Source organism: Triturus cristatus, chromosome 3_1 (assembly GCF_964204655.1).
Source record: "Triturus cristatus chromosome 3_1, aTriCri1.1, whole genome shotgun sequence".
In the NCBI taxonomy this organism is placed as follows: domain Eukaryota; kingdom Metazoa; phylum Chordata; class Amphibia; order Caudata; family Salamandridae; genus Triturus; species Triturus cristatus.
The window spans coordinates 421,926,857-421,944,534 of NC_140583.1; the positions used below are offsets into that span (position 1 = coordinate 421,926,857).

General features: G+C 51.3%; 1 protein-coding gene across 6 annotated transcripts in view; it reads left to right on the top strand.

Annotated features, from left to right (window-relative positions):
• The first annotated feature begins 1,562 nt into the window (after positions 1-1,562).
• Positions 1,563-17,678, top strand: part of SEMA6D (semaphorin 6D) — a 121,407-nt gene continuing 105,291 nt past the window's right edge. For 2 of the 6 annotated variants that reach the window (XM_085644199.1, XM_085644201.1), the window contains exon 1: positions 1,770-1,901. The gene's annotated coding sequence lies outside the window, so the exon portion shown is untranslated. Of the gene's footprint in view, positions 1,902-17,678 lie in introns of all 6 variants that reach the window. The other 4 variants (XM_085644198.1, XM_085644200.1, XM_085644197.1 and 1 more) reach the window with 4 other exon arrangements.

Below are 17,678 nucleotides of genomic sequence, written 5' to 3' on the forward strand. Positions count from 1 at the left end.
ATTGTATTGTATAGCATTCTGCAATGTTTCGACTAATGTAATTACAAAGAGAGGTCATCTTCAGGATAAAACATACATCCTGAAACTACTTATTTGCTGGAGTATCCTTATGTATTAGGTTGTTTTGGTATGTCATAAATGGTAAGTGATGTATAGATTGACGCCATTAGTGACGCTATTGTTTATCATAAATGATGTTGCTACCAGCAATAGAAAACCAACACAAAAATCCATAGATTTGCTCAAAACAAGTGCCATCAAGGGCCAGCGGAGCAGTCTCAGTTAACCAGGCCAGAGCCTCTGAAAAACCAGCAGGACCCGGAGAACAACACTGGCCTCGGTTATTCTCCAATGGGCTACTTTGCCTCCGGTCAGATACTGTGTTATCCATTTACACTGATATGGCCGGGCTCCTCCGCTGCCTGCTTAATGTTGGGCTGATGCCTTCTCGGTATCGCGTGTAATTTCCATCCCAACAACAAACAAATGTGATGCTAGAATCTTACAGTAATAAACTGCGTTGGGAGCACGTCCATGCACCTCATAGCACCATCACAATATTTCCAGTTAGTTCATGACACCAGGTGTCCGTGAACAGTGCGTCAGCATAGACTGGAAGAGGTTTTCTTATCGAAAGCTATGACTGGGTCTGCGAGAGATGCAAATCTCTCCGGTTTCGACTTTAAACGGTGTTTAATAGATGAAAAGGCTTCTACGGATGACCCAAAAGCAGCAACTCATTGTTTCTAGGCGCACTGTAGTCAGCTACATCTTGACTGAACTACTTTAGTAAAATTCCTGCAAAGGTCTATCTTTATATCATCCCTATGCAATACGGTCTGTGCGGCATGCTTTGCACATTTAGGAAGGAGTGCCCCCGACTCAGCCAAAGCATAGTATGAATGTTACTCTTGACTACAGCACTTTAGCGGAATTCATTCAACGTCTTTCTTTATGTCGTTCCGTGTGCCATATATTTTGCATACGTGCAAACTCTGCAGATTTAGGAGGAAGTACCCCGTCAAAGAGCTAATACTCCGTGTATGCGTTCTCACTTTATTGCAAATCAATGCGCCTACATTTTAGCAGGCATAGAGTACCCCATCGCCACCCCCCAGTCTTTCCCCGTGAGAATTTAACTGGCTACAAACGCAATAACAAACACCCCTCCCTCGCACGACAAACCACAGAAGACGTCGCGCAATCGAACTCGTTGCTTGAGGCTCTGGAAATTCTCTCTTACTCAACTTTCACTGGGAGAGGAAGCCGGGATGTTAGCGGCAGTAATCTGCGTTTTTTAAACAACGAAAGGCTGTTTGTGGAGTTTTGCGGCGGTGCCTCTCGGCAGTTAGACGTTTTTGGCGCTGTGTACAGCTCGGGCGCACCGGGTAAACACTAGGAAAGAGCTGTGATTTGCTTCGAAGGAACGCTGCATAATAAAGCCTTTCCTTGGCGCTCGCAGCAAGATCCTACCGCTGCTGAAAGCTAATGTGCCAAAAGGGTTGAGTTGCATCTTGGAAGGAGGGGGAGGGGAGGAGAGCGGAGGCCATGGAGGGGTCAATGTGAGAGGAGGGCCTCGCACAGCATGAGCAGAGGAGGGGAAAAAGAGTGCCGAGGAGCAGAGCGCAGCCCAAACGTGCAGGAGTGTTTGGTGCGGCAGCAGGCTCTGGGCTGGCTGGGGGTGGGACCCTCTGCTGGAGCGGGGCTTGTTGGTAAGCAGCCTCCTCCTTCTGCCGCCTTGATGGATTGACTGGAGATGGATCGAATTACACCATTTGCCCAGCTCCGGTTTGTTTTTCTCCTGTTCTTGGAAGGGTCTGGACGAGTTTGGGGATTATTTTGGTGGGAGCCGCTGCATCCACGGAGCAAAACGGATTGATAAAGGCGCTCTTCCATATGAGGTAAGCGGACCGTGTGTGCAAGCGGAGCCCGGGGATTGTGCTACCTGTCTGGCTGCTCGCGGACGGCTGGGGCTGCGGGGAACTTGTGCAGGACGGTGCTGGCCGGGGCGCAGGAGTACTCCTGAGCAGAGGAGCTTTCGTCCCTGCACGGCGCGGCGCTAGACCTGGCTTGGACCCGCGCCGGATGGCAGAGGTGGAAGTTGCAGTCGGAGTTTTGGCTCCGATCTCGCTGCATCAGTGTTTGCAGAGGTGCAAAGGGGAAGGGGGGCTGGGTGGAGTGGTACAGTAAGAGGACATTCGTGGGTCAGTGTGTTAGGGTTTTTAGGGTAGGAGTACATGTGTTGTAGCATGAGGAAATTTAATTAATGGTCGACGGCAGAATAAGGGCAAAGTAATTAGTTTGGGTGAAGGAGGGTGGATGGAATTGGGGGTTTTGGGGAGCATGTGACTAAGAGAAAAGCAGGGACTGGTGTGTACGCGGGCAGTGTTTGGTCCGTTTCTGAAAGAGGAAGGGGGTGAGTATGGGCTGTGTGTTCAGACGGGCGCGGGATTAAAATTCGGGGCTCGAGTGGCGTGTTCATTCATGTGAAATAGGGTCGGGTGAGTGGGGAGTAGATGCGCTCTGTGTTTATTACTTGGCAAGATGAGTATGTGAGTGAAGGGACTGTGGAGGAGGGGTGGGATGGGCGAAGGTAGGACCTTGTGTTAGGAGGAGCTGGGGATGTGGGGGGTTGGAGGAGGGGGGATTCGTGTTGTGTCTCCTCCTGTCTCGGGGCTTTGCCATTTGATCGCGCCCGAGGCTTTGAAGATCTCAAAGCTGATTGCAGCTGGGCCCCTCAGGACAGAGCATGTGTCTGTGCGGGGCTCAAACCCCTCCCCCTGGACTGCTGTTGTGATCAGACTCGGATGAAAGCTGTGAGCCCCCGGCCGCCCCATGACTGTCCGAGGAGGGGAAGCTGGACTTGCAAGTTAACAAAGACTGCACGGAGGGGCTGGCCAGGAGCCTTCGCCTGTGAACGGTGGAAGGCGACAGCCAGCGTAGCCAGAGGCCAGGTGGGCCGCTGCGCTCCCACGCCGTGCCCCCGGCTCAGCCGAGGTCACACGGGTGGCGCACCCCCTGGCTCAGTGGTGTGCGGGCACTGAGCGCGTGCGTGCGGCAGTGCCCCGGGCACAACTGAGCCTAGACTTGCCAAGGCGCAGCCTAGACGGGCGACAGTGCCCCGGGCACAACTGAGCCTAGACAGGCGATTGCGCTCCGGGCACAACGCTGCCAATACACTGATCACATTGGACGACTGGGCTACAGCGGCACAAGCCTGGGAGAAAAAAAAGCATGCGACCAGGACAGTGGGCCAGCCCACAGTAGCCGGCGCTATACCAGCTCTTTGTTTTGAGAGGCTTAGAGTGAGAGACACGAATAATGAACTGTCGCTTCCTTCAGACCTACCCTAACAATCCGGGAGCAGCCCCGCCACCCCTTCGAATGTGTGGTCATGGGTAGGGCGGCATATTGCTCCCCGTAACACCCTAGATATGGGATATTTCCCTCATGCCTCAGTCCCCCGTGTGCAGGGATGCACTCTGTAAATAGATCATGTGGTATAGTTAAATATCCGCACGCAGCATTTCTATGTTTTCTTTATAAGTTTTATCTGGCGTTGTCTAGGCCTGGCTGCTATTATTTTTTATGATATGTGGGGCGCAGTTCTGTGGGAGGGAAGGCCATTTTTCTGGCCATATGATGGTTTCATGGTACCCTTTCCTCCGATCTCCCTGCCGTTTTCCACCCTCATGTTGGCTGGCATCTTCCCTGCTCAGTGATTGGACCATAATATTTGCCACTCTTATATCTTAGACACACATGGTCTGCTGCTAGATCAGTAGCCTGGTAATTTTCTAGTAGTGTTTGCATTTTCGACCCATGGGCTAGGCTGTCGTCTTCCCATCGATATTGCATCACATTTTCAGTGTTACATCTTAAACCCATCGCCCGGCTGCCGACAGCCCAACAGGCTGCGTTATGGGTTCTTGGTCTCAGTTTGGGTGCAGGACTCATAGGCTGGGCGGGCATCTTACAAACGCCTCCTGTTACAAGTTAAAAGTACAGACAGGTCGGCTTTTGTCCTCCCATTTGCATGTTAGATATTGACCCAAAGTTTATGACCGAAAAATTGTCGCTCTCTGCGATATGTTAACACCCGTGATTACACACACCCTGTGCTGCACATTATTGGCTGCGCTCTTTCCCACAGCTTGTGTTGCATGTTAGACCCAAGGTTGGCAGGTGTCTTTCCCTCACCCTGTATTGCACATTATTGGCTGTGCTCTTTGCCACAGCTTGTGTTGCATTGTAGACCCACATGTTGGCCAATGTCTCCCACACCATGTGTTACACATTTTTGGCTGCGCTCTTTCCTACAGCTTATGTTGCATGGTACAACCTAATTGTTGCCGGTGTCTTTCCCACGCCCTGTGTTATACATTATTGGCTACACGCATACCCACGGTCTGTGTTGCATTTTAGACCCACAGGTTGGCAGATGTATTTCCCATACCCTGTGTTACACATTATTGACTGTGCACATACCCACAGCCTGTGTTGCATTTTAGACCAACAGGTTGGCCAATGTCTTTCCAACGCCCTGTACCCATTATTGACTGTGCTCCTTCCCACAGCTTGTGTTGCATGCTAGACCCACAGGTTGGCCAATGTCTCCCACACCCCGTGTTACACATTATTGGCTGCGCTCTTTCCCACAGCTTGTGTTGCCTGTTAGACTCAACTTGTTAGCTGATGTCCTTCCCACACCCTGTGTTACACATTATTGGCTGCGCTCTTTCCCACAGCTTGTGTTGCCTGTTAGACTCAACTTGTTAGCTGATGTCTTTCCCACACCCTGTGTTACACATTATTGGCTGTGCTCTTTCCCACAGCTTGTGTTGCCTGTTAGACCCACTGGTTGGCCAGGGTCTTTCCCACACCCTGTGTTCCACCTTATTGGCTGGTCTCTTTCCAACAGCCTCTGTTGCATTTTAGACCCACAGGGTGGCCACTGGTTTTCACACTTCTTGTGTAACAGAGTATGTATTGGCTGCGCTCTTTCGCACAGCATGTGTTGCATGTTAGACCCACGGGTTGGCCGGCGTCTTTCAAACAGCCTGTTCTGTGCTGTCTGTTTGATTTCTTTCCCTCCACCTGAGTTCCATCCTACACACACATGACGCCTGCAGTCCTTCCTGCACCCCGTGTTGTTTGCTAGTCCACGCGTTGGCAGGTTTCTTTCCCACAGTGTATTTACGTTAGACACAAACGCTGGCTGCTGTATTTTCCCAGACCCCGTGCCACATGCTCGACACAGCCTTGCTGATGTCTGTATCACAACCTGTGCTCCATGTATGACTCTGCGGCTGGCCGGTGCATTTCCCACAGCCTCTGTACATGTCAGTGGCTGCTTGCTCTCTTTCTCACAGCCTGTTTTATATGGTAGACCCACGGTATTCTTCATACAATTCATGGTAAATACTAGACACGCGGGTTGGCTGTTACTTTTCTCGCACCTTGCATACATACGTTAGGCACACAGGCTAACACAGCCCGTGTGGTAAATGTTAGATTCGCAGTTTGGGTGATATTTTTTCCGTTGCACGGATTACATGCTTGACATGCATGTTGCTTCGTCTCTTTCACACAGCCTGTTTAAGACTTCCAAGGTGTCTGGCGTGTGCTGCATGTGGACCCACAGGCTCTCTGGTGTTTTTACAACATGGCTTTGCTTGGCTGGTGTGTGTTGCACAGCCTGTGCGATATGATATACCCACAGGTTTGCTGAAACTTTCTCATTCTGTGAAATATTAGATTACGGGGTTAGGCTTGAACATGCGTCACTCTGTGTGAAATGTTAAACAGCCAGGGATGTTACTCCATAGGCGGTTGTGGCATAACTCCTGGCTGGTTTTACACGTTGAAGCCATAAGGCGGGCTGGCGTATTCCCACAGTGTTGTGATGCCCGTCAGACTCGCAGGCTACCCTGGCATCTTTCCACAATCTGAATTATATGATAGGACGACATCTTTCCCACATTCAGAGTTGCATGTCACGTCGGTAGGGGAGGCTGGTATATAACCCTGAATCTGCACTATTTGTCAAACTTACTGGCCTGGCATCCTTCCCATCGTCTTTGTTGCATCTCTGACCCGTTGGCTGGGTTGGCATCTGTCCTACATCCTGCACTGAATTACAGCTGTATAGGTCGAGCTGTATCTTTGCCGTAGCCTGCTACTGACTGTTCGTATCTATAGGCTCTGTCGGTGAACCTTACCACAGTATGTGATGCATACAGAATATTTGGCTGGGATGATCCTTCCCACAGTCTGTGCTATATTGCGGACCCAGAAACGGCTGGGGTCTTCCCCATGGTCAGTGGCGTCTCAGCCGTACAGGTTGGACGGGCAGCTATGCTTATGCCTGAATTACACTTAGGATCTTGGACGGGGCTGGCATCGTTCCAACACTCCGCTTTACTTGTGGGATCAATGCATTTGGCATGTCATTTCCCCCGCAAATGTGCTACATGTTATAGGCTGGGCTGGCCCGTGTCTTTCCCACTGTCTGTGTTTTACCTCTCAGCCTCATGGATTGGGCTGCAATCTTCCCCACAATCTGCAATACATGTCTGGTGTATTGGCTGGGCGGCCATCCCCACCTGCGTCTCCTTATTTCCTCACAGCCCCCAGACTGCCGGGTGTGACGTCAGAACGAAAGACTGAGACAGCATCTTTGCCACAGTCTGCATCATTAGAGCTATAGGCTGTGCTCAGCTATTTTCCAAAGTCTGTGTTACATTTCGATCTACAGACAGGCAACAATGTGCACACTCATACCACAGTCCATATTACAGGCAGACTCTATAGGCCGGGCTGGCACCCATACCACAGTCCATATTACAGGCAGACTCTATAGGCCGGGCTGTCACCCATATCACAGTCCATATTACAGGTAGACTCTATAGGCCGGGCTCACACCCATGCCGCAGTCTATATTACAGGTAGACTCTATAGGCCAGGCTCACACCCTTACCGCAGTCCACATTACACATAGACTCTATAGGCCGGACTCGCATCCATACCACTGTCCATATTACAGGTTGACTCTAGGCCGGGGTCGCACCCATACCACTGTCCATATTACAGGTAGACTCTATAGGCCGGGATCGCACCCATACCACAGTCCATATTACAGATAGTCTCTATAGGCCGGGCGTGCACCCATACCACAGTCTATATTACACGTAGACTCCATAGGCCGGGGTCGTACCCATACCACTGTCCATATTACAGGTAGACTCTATAGGCCGGGCGTTCACCCAGACCACAGTCTATATTACACGTAGACTCCATAGGCCGGGGTCGTACCCTTACCACTGTCCATATTACAGGTAGACTCCATAGGCCGGGGTCGTACCCTTACCATAGTACACGTAGACTCTATAGGCCAGGCTCACACCCTTACCACAGTCCATAGTACACGTAGACTCTATAGTACACATAGACTCTATAGGCCGGGCGCGCCCCCATACCACAGTCCATATTACACATAGACTCTATAGGCCGTGCGCGCACCCATACCACAGTCCATATTACAGGTGCACTCTATAGGCCGGGCTCAAACTCTTACCACAGTGCACTCTACATGTGGGATCTTTAGGCCGGGCTCGCACCCTTACCACGGTCTACACTACAGGTAGGATCTATATGCCGGGTTGCACACTCATCACTGTCTGTGCTACATGTTGGATGTATAGACTGGGCTCCTACCCTTACACAGTCCATATTACATGTGGACTCTATAGGCTGGGCTCGCACCCTTACCACAGTGCACTCTACACGTGGGATCTTTAGGCCATGCTCCAACCCTCATGACAATCCACACGCTATATGTAGGATCTGTAGGACGGGCTCGCACCCTTACCACAGTCCACACTCCATTCGGACCTATAGGTTGATCTGATAGCTTTCCCACAGTGTTACCACATGTTGGAGGTTTAGGCTGGACTGGCCTTTTTCCTCACAGTATTTGATTCATGTCAGACCCACAGCCTGAGCTGGCAGCTTGACCCCTGCCTGGTGCATCTCAGCCCATACACTGGATGGTCCTACTTCCCACTGTCTGTGGTATACATCGGATCAATGGGGTGGGAAGACCACTTTCCCACAGGTGGTATTACCTGTTGGGTCTGTAGGCTCTGCTGGCATCTTTGCCACTGCACGCCCCCTCTACAGGGTGTGCTGCCCAGTTCCCCACAGTCTGAGCTGGATTCGTCCACATCATACACTCAGAATGAAGTTTGGTTTCACGTATTTAGGGCCTTGGTGGGCACCTCAGGGCCTGCTCCAGGTGGTGAGATGTGCCTTGCGAGGCTGGGCCGAGTCCGTCTACACACGTTCAGTGCACAGAGGTTGCACTCGTGCCACAGGCAGTGCCTCAGTTTGGCCCATTACCAGCAGCAGATGTTGAATCTGAAGTAATTATACTTTTCAGATGGCCTCTCTTGTCACTGCTTACAGAGCCAGATTCCTTCCCCTCACTCCTGGTTTGGTCTCGTGCCAGATCCGGGTGCTGCATGAGTAGGCGGCTGTATACCCCCTCTTTAGTGTTTAGTAGCGAAAGACCCAGGCACAGGGCTGACACTGCTAAGCACACGCGGTGCACTCCCTGACGCAGAGGCATGAGGAGGCGCGCGGTGCACTCCCTGACGCAGAGGCAGGAGAGGCACGAAGGGGTGCGCGGTGCACTCCCTGACACAGAGGCAGGTAGAGGCGCGCGGTGCACTCCCTGACGCAGAGGCAGGAGAGGCACGAAGGGGTGCGCGGTGCACTCCCTGACACAGAGGCAGGTAGAGGCACGCGGTGCACTCCCTGACACAGAGGCACGCGGTGCACTCCCTGACGCAGAGGCAGGCGGAGGCGCGCGGTGCACTCCCTGACGCAGAGGCAGGAGAGGGCCAAAGGGGTGCGCGGTGCACTCCCTGACACAGAGGCAGGTAGAGGCACGCGGTGCACTCCCTGACACAGAGGCACGCGGTGCACTCCCTGACACAGAGGCAGGTAGAGGCACGCGGTGCACTCCCTGACGCAGAGGCAGGCGGAGGCGCGCGGTGCACTCCCTGACGCAGAGGCAGGCGGAGGCGCACGGTGCACTCCCTGACGCAGAGGCACGAGGAGGCGCGCGGTGCACTCCCTGACACAGAGGCAGGTAGAGGCACGCGGTGCACTCCCTAACGCAGAGGCAGGCGGAGGCGCGCGGTGCACTCCCTGACGCAGAGGCAGGCGGAGGCGCGCGGTGCACTCCCTGACGCAGAGGCATGAGGAGGCGCGCGGTGCACTCCCTGACACAGAGGCAGGCGGAGGCGCGCGGTGCACTCCCTGACGCAGAGGCATGAGGAGGCGCGCGGTGCACTCCCTGACACAGAGGCAGGCGGAGGCGCGCGGTGCACTCCCTGACACAGAGGCAGGATGAGGGAGTTCACAGTTTCATGGTATCATTGGAACCTCCGGGTGCTGTTTACCAGGCGACCGGTTCGTATCCCTCGCCACCTCTGTACTCGTGTCAGTGTCACAGGCTGTGGCTGCAACCCGCGGTCCTGTAGGAAGTGAGGTAGTTCGGAAGTCATGTTGAACCTTACTGGCCTCCTAGTGCCGTCAGTAACCCTCGCCCCCCATCTCTGTGCTCTCCTCATTTCCACAGGCTTTCACCCTGCTGGAACAAGGAAGGATGAGGTGGAAGGCGCGCTGGTCTGGTCAGTATCACTTGCCCTCCAGCTCTGTGCCCCCCATCCCTTCCGTGGGCTCAATCTCTAAGCTTTGACGTTGGAAGGAATGACGGGGTGCAGAAGAGAGACGTACGTTACAGCTTCCTGTCCCTTCCCCACTTTTCCGGGCCCTTCCAAACCTTTCTCTCCCCATCTGTGCTCGCCCCTCTCTCCCAGGGGTTCCACCTCCAAGACCTGCCCCTGCAGAGAAGAGAGTGATGAGGAAGTAAGAATGAGCATCTACGCTCCCCCACTACACCGCCCCCCTCCCACTCCCCAGCTGTGCCCTCTTCCCACCGGCTCTACCCTCAGGACTTGTCCCTGCAAGGAGTGGTGTAGTTCAAAAAACAGACCAAACGTTCTAACTACCTCTTCACCAGGCCCTTCCGTTCTCCTACCCCCAGCTCTTTCCCCCCCCCCCCCTCATTGGGCTGTACCTCCAAGACCAGTCCCTCAGTGAAGGAGAAGAGTGTGTGTAGTACTGCTCCGTGCCCCCGTCGGCGCGCCCCCTCCCTCAGTTCTGCAATGCCCCCCCCCCTCCCACGGGCTCCACCTCCGAGCCGCGTCCCTCAAGGAAGGATTTAGTGCAGGAGCAAACCGGGCATTACAGCTTCCCGCCCTCCCCCATCCTTTCAATGGCCCCGCTCCGGGATACAGCGGCAGCTATATTTCAATCTGCCCATCAATTATGGATGGTAACAAATAAGAGGCAATTCAGTGTGCTCTGGTTGCAGTGGCAGCAATAGCCCACTCGGCCCAGGCTGCCTCTGGCCAGGAGAGCCGCGCTTTGTTGGAGTGTAACGCGGCTAAACTTTTTTTGTCTCACCGCTGGAGGAACTGGAACTGGATCTGTGTTCGCATTGATTGGAAGGGGTTGGCAGGCGCTTCATTATTAATACACGCTGACTGCAAGCGAAAGGTCACCCAGGTACTCCTCGGAGGGGATTACTGCAGCCTGAAAGGGCCCCTTCAGGCTCGGTGAAGTAGCGGCTTGTATTGTCTCGTTACCATGTTAAGCTGGTAACTAGCTGGGTATATTTCTGGGATCATTAGCGGCGCAAGCAGCCTCACCCTCCCAAGACGTGCCCTTCAGGTGAGCTTTCTCCGGTTAAAGTGAACTAGTTCGTGGTTTAGGCAAACATTGCACCTCCCGAAAAACACACGAACGTTCACACCCCCGAGACCGATTCGGGCGGATCGCTTGTTCTACCAGTGCCAATCTTTTAAATTGTATTATCCCTTGTGTCCGACCCCTTTTTAAAATATCCCCTCGCTGCTTTGCACATTTGCACTTTGGACCATCCGTTTTACTGAAGGCATAATTTTAATTGGGGAACTGGCGCTATAGCGCGAGGACTGCTACTTCCCTCGTCCCACGATTCCAAGGTGCTCGGTAGGGCTGGTGAAGCCCCGGGTCCCGGATTACGTGGCGGCCATCTTTGGTTGGGCTGTAGTTGCCAGTACAAAAACGGTCGGCCATGTCTCCGCGCAGCGGACGCGGTCAGCGGACGCGCCGGACCTGTGCCGGAGTCGTGCCAGAGTCCTGCCCGTCTGCGCCCGTCCGCGCACGGAGGGGCGCAGGGGCAGGGCCCCCCACCAAACGAATTGTATACTCTGGTGAGGAAATCCGTCATCTAAACGGGGACACGACACCCCTAGACCTGGTTACACTCACGCGCATCGAGGAACTGTCCATCCAGACACCGCAGATGGGTAGGTCCCGAGCCCCCCCGCATATTTCAAAGCTCGTCAGCCTAAATACCAGGTCGCTTTGCTGTCATAGTCTCGAGATCTACACTCTACTGCAGGGTGAAGACATTGACATCCTGACCTTGTCCGAGACCTGGATTGGGGATAACTCCATACCAGACATTATTGCTGCTGTCCCTGAAAATTACGATATCCACTGGCAGAATCGCACAGGGAACACCCGAGGGGGAGGGGTGGCTATAATTTTTAAAAAACATCTAGCTGTGACTAAAATACTGGCGGAGTCGGCGGATTTGGCCGACTTACTGGCGATAAAAATCATGTTTGATAACATGTGTGTTACAGTTCTCACAGTCTATCGCCCTCCCAACGCCACCTCAGGGTTTAATGACTCCTTAATGACCTATGTCTCTGACATGTGTTCCAGATATAGAAACGTCATAGCTACAGGAGATTTCAACTTTCACTGGGACAAAGATAGGAAACAGCCAGCGGCCAGTACCCTAGAGACAACCATGTCCTCTCTAGGTTTCAAGCAGCTTGTAAACGCTCCCACCCATATAAAAGGCCACACCCTAGATCTAATATGGACAACAGATCCTAGGGTGGTACTTGCTGGAATCCTCCCGTGTATGTGGTCAGATCACCACCTGATCTACTGTGATATCCCTCTAGGTACCATACTCCCACGCCCAGAACCGAAAACCAGAATGACCCGGCAGTGGAAAAATGTAGACCAACATACACTGACTACATCACTTAGAGGTACTGTCCAGCCAATAATACTTAATAAAGATGTAGATCAGGATTGTAAAAACATGATGGACTATCTGGTAAAGGCCATTGATCAGATAGCCCCTGAGAAACTTCAAACAAAAAATAGTGGGAAAAAGGGAGCCCCTTGGTTCACATCTGCCTTGAGGGACCAAAGGAAGGCCCTGCGTAATATAGAGAGAAACTGGAGGAGGAATAAGGATACAGTTACTTGTGAACAATACAAGACGGCGTTTCGTAGCTACAAAAAATCTATTCGGACAACTAAAGCTGCATTCTATGAGGTCCGTATAAATAGGGCGAACAATGTTCAAAAGGAAACATTTAAAATCCTGAAGGAACTAACAAAAAGAGCCCAGGATGCAGAAAGTAGCATAGACTGCGATACTTTCCAGAAATATTTTCTGGATAAGGTCGATACTATCATGTGCGAAATAAAAAGCATGGGGTGCAGCCCAATTGAGCAGCATATCGCTCTAAATCCAACTGCCAGCTGCCTATCATCATTTCCCCCCATAGATTCACTAACCCTCGAATCATTGATGAGAAAGACAAAATCCGGCTCCCCAGCAGATCCATGCCCTCCAAGTATTTTCTGCCTGGCAGGTCCAATCCTAGAGGACCATATCCTAACTACATTGAATAAATCGCTGAGCACTGGCAGGCTCCCCACTAGCTTCAAGGAAGCTCGTGTAAGACCGTTGCTGAAAAAGGTGGGGGCAGACCCCAATGTCTTAAAAAACTATCGACCCATATCCCAGCTGCCCTTCCTGTCTAAAGTACTTGAGCAACATGTACTAAAATATATGTCAAGCTATCTGGAGTCTAACCATCTACTCCATGAGAGGCAGGCAGGCTTCCGTGCACATCACAGCACCGAGTTGGTCATGCTCTCGGTGCTGGACGATCTCAGAAGGATGGCTGACAGTAAAAGACCGAGCGCCCTGATTTTGTTAGACCTATCAGCGGCGTTCGATACTGTCAGCCATTCCATTCTGTTGAATAGGCTAGCTGGGTTTGGAATTCAGGACTTAGCCCTCCGGTGGCTGGAATCATTTCTATCTGGGAGAACCCAGAGAATCCAGATGGGAGATAATGTATCAGGAGTGGGAAGTCTGACTTGCGGCGTCCCCCAGGGTTCAGCTCTATCCCCACTCCTGTTCAACATATATCTACAGCCCCTGATTCATACACTAGCGGGGATGGGCTGCCGGGTGTTCAACTATGCCGACGACACACAGTTGCTGCTGGGCATAGGTGACACAGCACAAGCCCAGTCCCACGCTCAGGACATTCTTAGATACACGGTCAACTGGATGTCCACCAACCAGCTTAAAATTAACCCCGAAAAGACAGAGGTGCTGGTAGTACCATCCAAGTGCTCCTCCTGGAGTGATGTGTACTGGCCCCAGGAGCTGGGCCCAACTCCACAGTCAGCAGCCACGGTAAAAAGTCTGGGTATTAAATTGGACAGTGCCCTCTCAATGACCAACCAGGTTTCTACCGTGGTTGGCACCTGTACAGGTCTTCTAAGACAGTTGCGCAAATTAGTCCCTCTCCTCTCCCAGTCGATGCTACGCACTGTGGTCTCAGCTACCATAGTATCTAGACTTGACTATGGCAATGCGCTCTACTTAGGCCTGCCAAAAATGCTGACAAACAGACTTCAGGTAGTCCTAAATGACGCCGCAAGACTTATTTTTAACCTTCCGCGGAGAACGCACGCCTCTCCACTACTAAAAAGTCTACATTGGCTGCCAATTGGACAGAGGTCCGTTTTTAAAAGCCTTTGTATAGCCCACAAAGCCATCTATGGGAAGGCCCCGACCTATATCAAGGAGCGGATCGAGATATATAGGCCGGAAAGAAATCTCAGGTCCGCTGATGCCAATCTCCTTGTATGTCCTCGTTTTAAACTGTCCACAATGGGAGGGAGATCCTTTTCGGTTTTACTACCGAACCTCTGGAACGCCCTGCCTGAGACACTCCGAAAGGAGGGAAATCTACTCCGTTTCAGGAAAGCCTTGAAGACAAATTTGTTCAGAACAGCACTCAGCTCAGCCTAAGTACTCCCCCTTTTCGATATCCCGGATGTTATGTTCTGTGGTCAAAGCGCCCTGAGACCTGCAGGTGACCCAGGCGCTATACAAACCCACTATAACAATAACACTGAGGGAGGGATGTCCATGCCAAATTGTCGAGAGTGATATTAACTATGTCAACAATTACCATTTCGTGTTATTGTATTTAAATGCGTTTTATGTGGCAGTCTTTAACTCGGGTATGGAACTGCCTCGCTGGTACTTACAGGAACTTCGTAAAAGAAGACGCTGATCTGAGGACGGTGAAGAGCGTCTTGGTAACTCAGGGTGGCTCTTCCGTTTTTCTGTTCGATGTATCCTGGCAGAGCGCGCTTTTTTGTATAACTCAATTACAGATCTTAATGTTAGGGCAAGATCCCGCCGGTTAGGTACTAGCTACTGAAATCCGTTTTGATTTGTAGGGAGGTCTGTTTTCGAGCATACCCAGCTCTGCCTGTCCTTTCGAGGCCTACACATTAATCAGCATGAAACGAGCTCAGATATTCATGTTTGCGAAGTCGATACATCGATATTGTAAAACTGGGTTACAATATCAGTTGTCATCTACAGCTCTTTGAAACGGTCTTTAAGCGCTGTACTGAGACCGCTACCTATCATCACGTTCATTTTCTTGAACGTGACTGGTTCGTTCGCGAGTATGGTATAGGCCTGTGTAATTACGCGGAGGTTGCGCATGGTTTCTGAAAAGTGATTTGTTGCCAGTCTTTCTCGTGCAGCTCACGGGGCTCTCAGTATGAGGCTGTGCTGCCCCCTTGTTCTGGGAGAGAACAGACGCTCCTTTCTTCCTCTCTAAACACAGCCTTCGTGGTGGTTTGCCTTTAATTCCGTACATGGCGCTTGCGTGAGAGCGGGGCTGGGTTTAATTGCCATGGGTGTTAGGTTTGCTACAATTTATCACATAAACGTTCGCTCCAGTTTTCCGAATTGAAACCGCAGCCCAGGCTGGCTGCTCCAGTAGCAGAACACGAAACTTCCCGAGCCCCGTTCAGCTGCAGGCCACATCCCAGTCCCGGCATCGGCTTTGTAAGCGGGATAGATGAAACCTGGCAGAAAACTACAGCCCCGGGCTTCAGAACCTGTTATGTGTCAGGAAATGCACCCTTTGTCTGCATGTGTGGCTGCGTGCCTCGCCCCTCCCCTTTTTGCGCCCCCAGCCGCCCGCTAGCGATGCAAGTGCTGTCTTTTCTACAGGCGTGCTTGTGTAGCAGAATGTGTCAGCCACCGAGGCCGCTACCCGCTGAGATAGGTGTGTGAGCCAGCCGCCGCCTAGTCCTACCTATATGTGGTGTACAGACCACTCCGGCCTTTTGAGTACGGGCGACTTCCATGTACTGATTTCAAGTTCACTGTGACAAAATAGCAAAGCAGAGTAGGGTTTTATGTTTGTTATAGTTGTCATGGGAACCGTTTTTTTATTAATATGTATGCTTTTTTTGCCTGCTGTTCGGCGTTTCCTTTGGCGCTGGACATTTTTGACATTTCCTGCGATGTGTTCATACTGTTAAAACTCGATGACTATGCACATTTAGTCAGTAGGTGTTCTCTGATTTAAAATCTTACTTTTGCTTAAATTTAGTTTTTTTCTTTTTCTTAGAGTAAATTTTATCAATGCTTATTCTTGTCCGGTTTATTTTAAACGAAGGGACGTTTCACTCGATACTTCCAGGAAAGGCCAAACATAAATAAAATAATAAACATTTTTCAAGTGTTACATATAATGATTTTACTCTAGGGCTCTGGTACACAGGTCACGTTGGTCTTCATATACACAAACATACTTTAAAACTGCAGAAACTCCTGCACGAAGCTTGGTCATTATACCCCTCAAGTATTTAGCATTGATATTGTTTGGTCGTCTGACTTTAAAGCACCACCGGAAGAGAGAGATTATTTCACTACCGTGCCGGGGCACAGGCAGAATCCCAGGTGATTGCTCGTGTCGTATTTCAGTCCCTTGATTTTTTTATTCCAGGTGAAAAGGGAGGGAGGCAGTGGGCGTCGGAGATTTACCTCTTCCCCAGTAGCTCGGGGAAAAAAACAAAGGCGAGCTGAATTCAGGTCTCCACTCGCTGAACACACCTTTTACCTGTTCCTATAAGAGGGTAAACACACGCCCCTCCCTCGCCCAGATTAATGGTGTGCTCCCGGAGTGTTTAACAATGGCGCAGAAAGTGCAATATTTACTCAAGGTTGATTGTGTATATTTAGAACAGCACAAGCAATTAACAGCTGAAAAGGTGCCTTTTTTATCCGAACTGCTGCGGGGAGATGAGCTGGCGCTAATGCCCTGGATAAGCCGCCGCGGTTATACGGAAAATCCTCATAAGCCAAGTTGTTACGTTTTTACTCGTCCTGCAAGTAAGCTAGCTACCAGTTGAAACTTTAATGTTCAGAAGAAAGAAAGTTATCTCTGGCGCGTTCCAGTGTCACGCGGAAGAACTGCTGACTGGAAGGACTGAGAGTCATTTCGGCTGCCTCCCTATACCCCATTTCAGAGACTCCCCGCCCCCACTCCCCAATGGGCCTCGTTTGCCTTGCTACGCACAGACAACAATCGCAGCATGTTTTATGCTAACAGTTAGTTATTTTTGTATTCAAGTGAGAGGCTTTGCTAAATTGTCTCACTCACTTCTGAACCTCAAATGTTTTGAGTAATCCAAGAGAAAAAAAAGACGGTTTCACATGTGTAATATGTGAGGTGTGTGTTTACTTCTCTAACTTTTTTTTTAACCCATTCATCTTTAGTTGGCTTGCCCACATTAGCATTTTAACAACCCCGAACTGAACTTCTGCCTTTCTTCGGACCTGGGCTCCGTGTGTAGACCATCCATCATCCTGTCTCAGGCCACAACAGCCCCCTGCCTCCAAGTGCCTTTGGAGCTGCACCGAGATCAACTGACTGTGAACGGCACAGCTGGCGGCGGCCATTTTGTTCCTTCCACGCCACTGGCGCCATTGTCTGGCTCTGGTAACCAAAGCTAACACCCAGAACGGGGAGCCTCTTTTGTTTGCCTGGTCCTGGCGTGTCCTGCTCCAGCTCGCTGGGCACACCTGCAGAAGGAGAGCTGGCTACAAAATGGCAGCAGAGTCCAAGGATTTAACCCTTTCATGGATCACCTCTGCCTCCCATTCAGCCCCTTTGTGATTGGAAACACTTGAATGTGACTGCAACTAATCTAGCCTGACATATGTGTTGGCAGTGCTTGAAATGGGCAGGTCCTGTCTGGTGCTGAGTGCCTGCTCATATTTCATTTGAAAGGGACTCCCAGCTACAATACATTTAATGGGAGAGGACCAGCACTTCTGAAGACCAAACAGGTAGGTACTCTGGATAGCCAGTACCATCACATCTATATTTCTATTTAGCACATTGGAGTGTCCG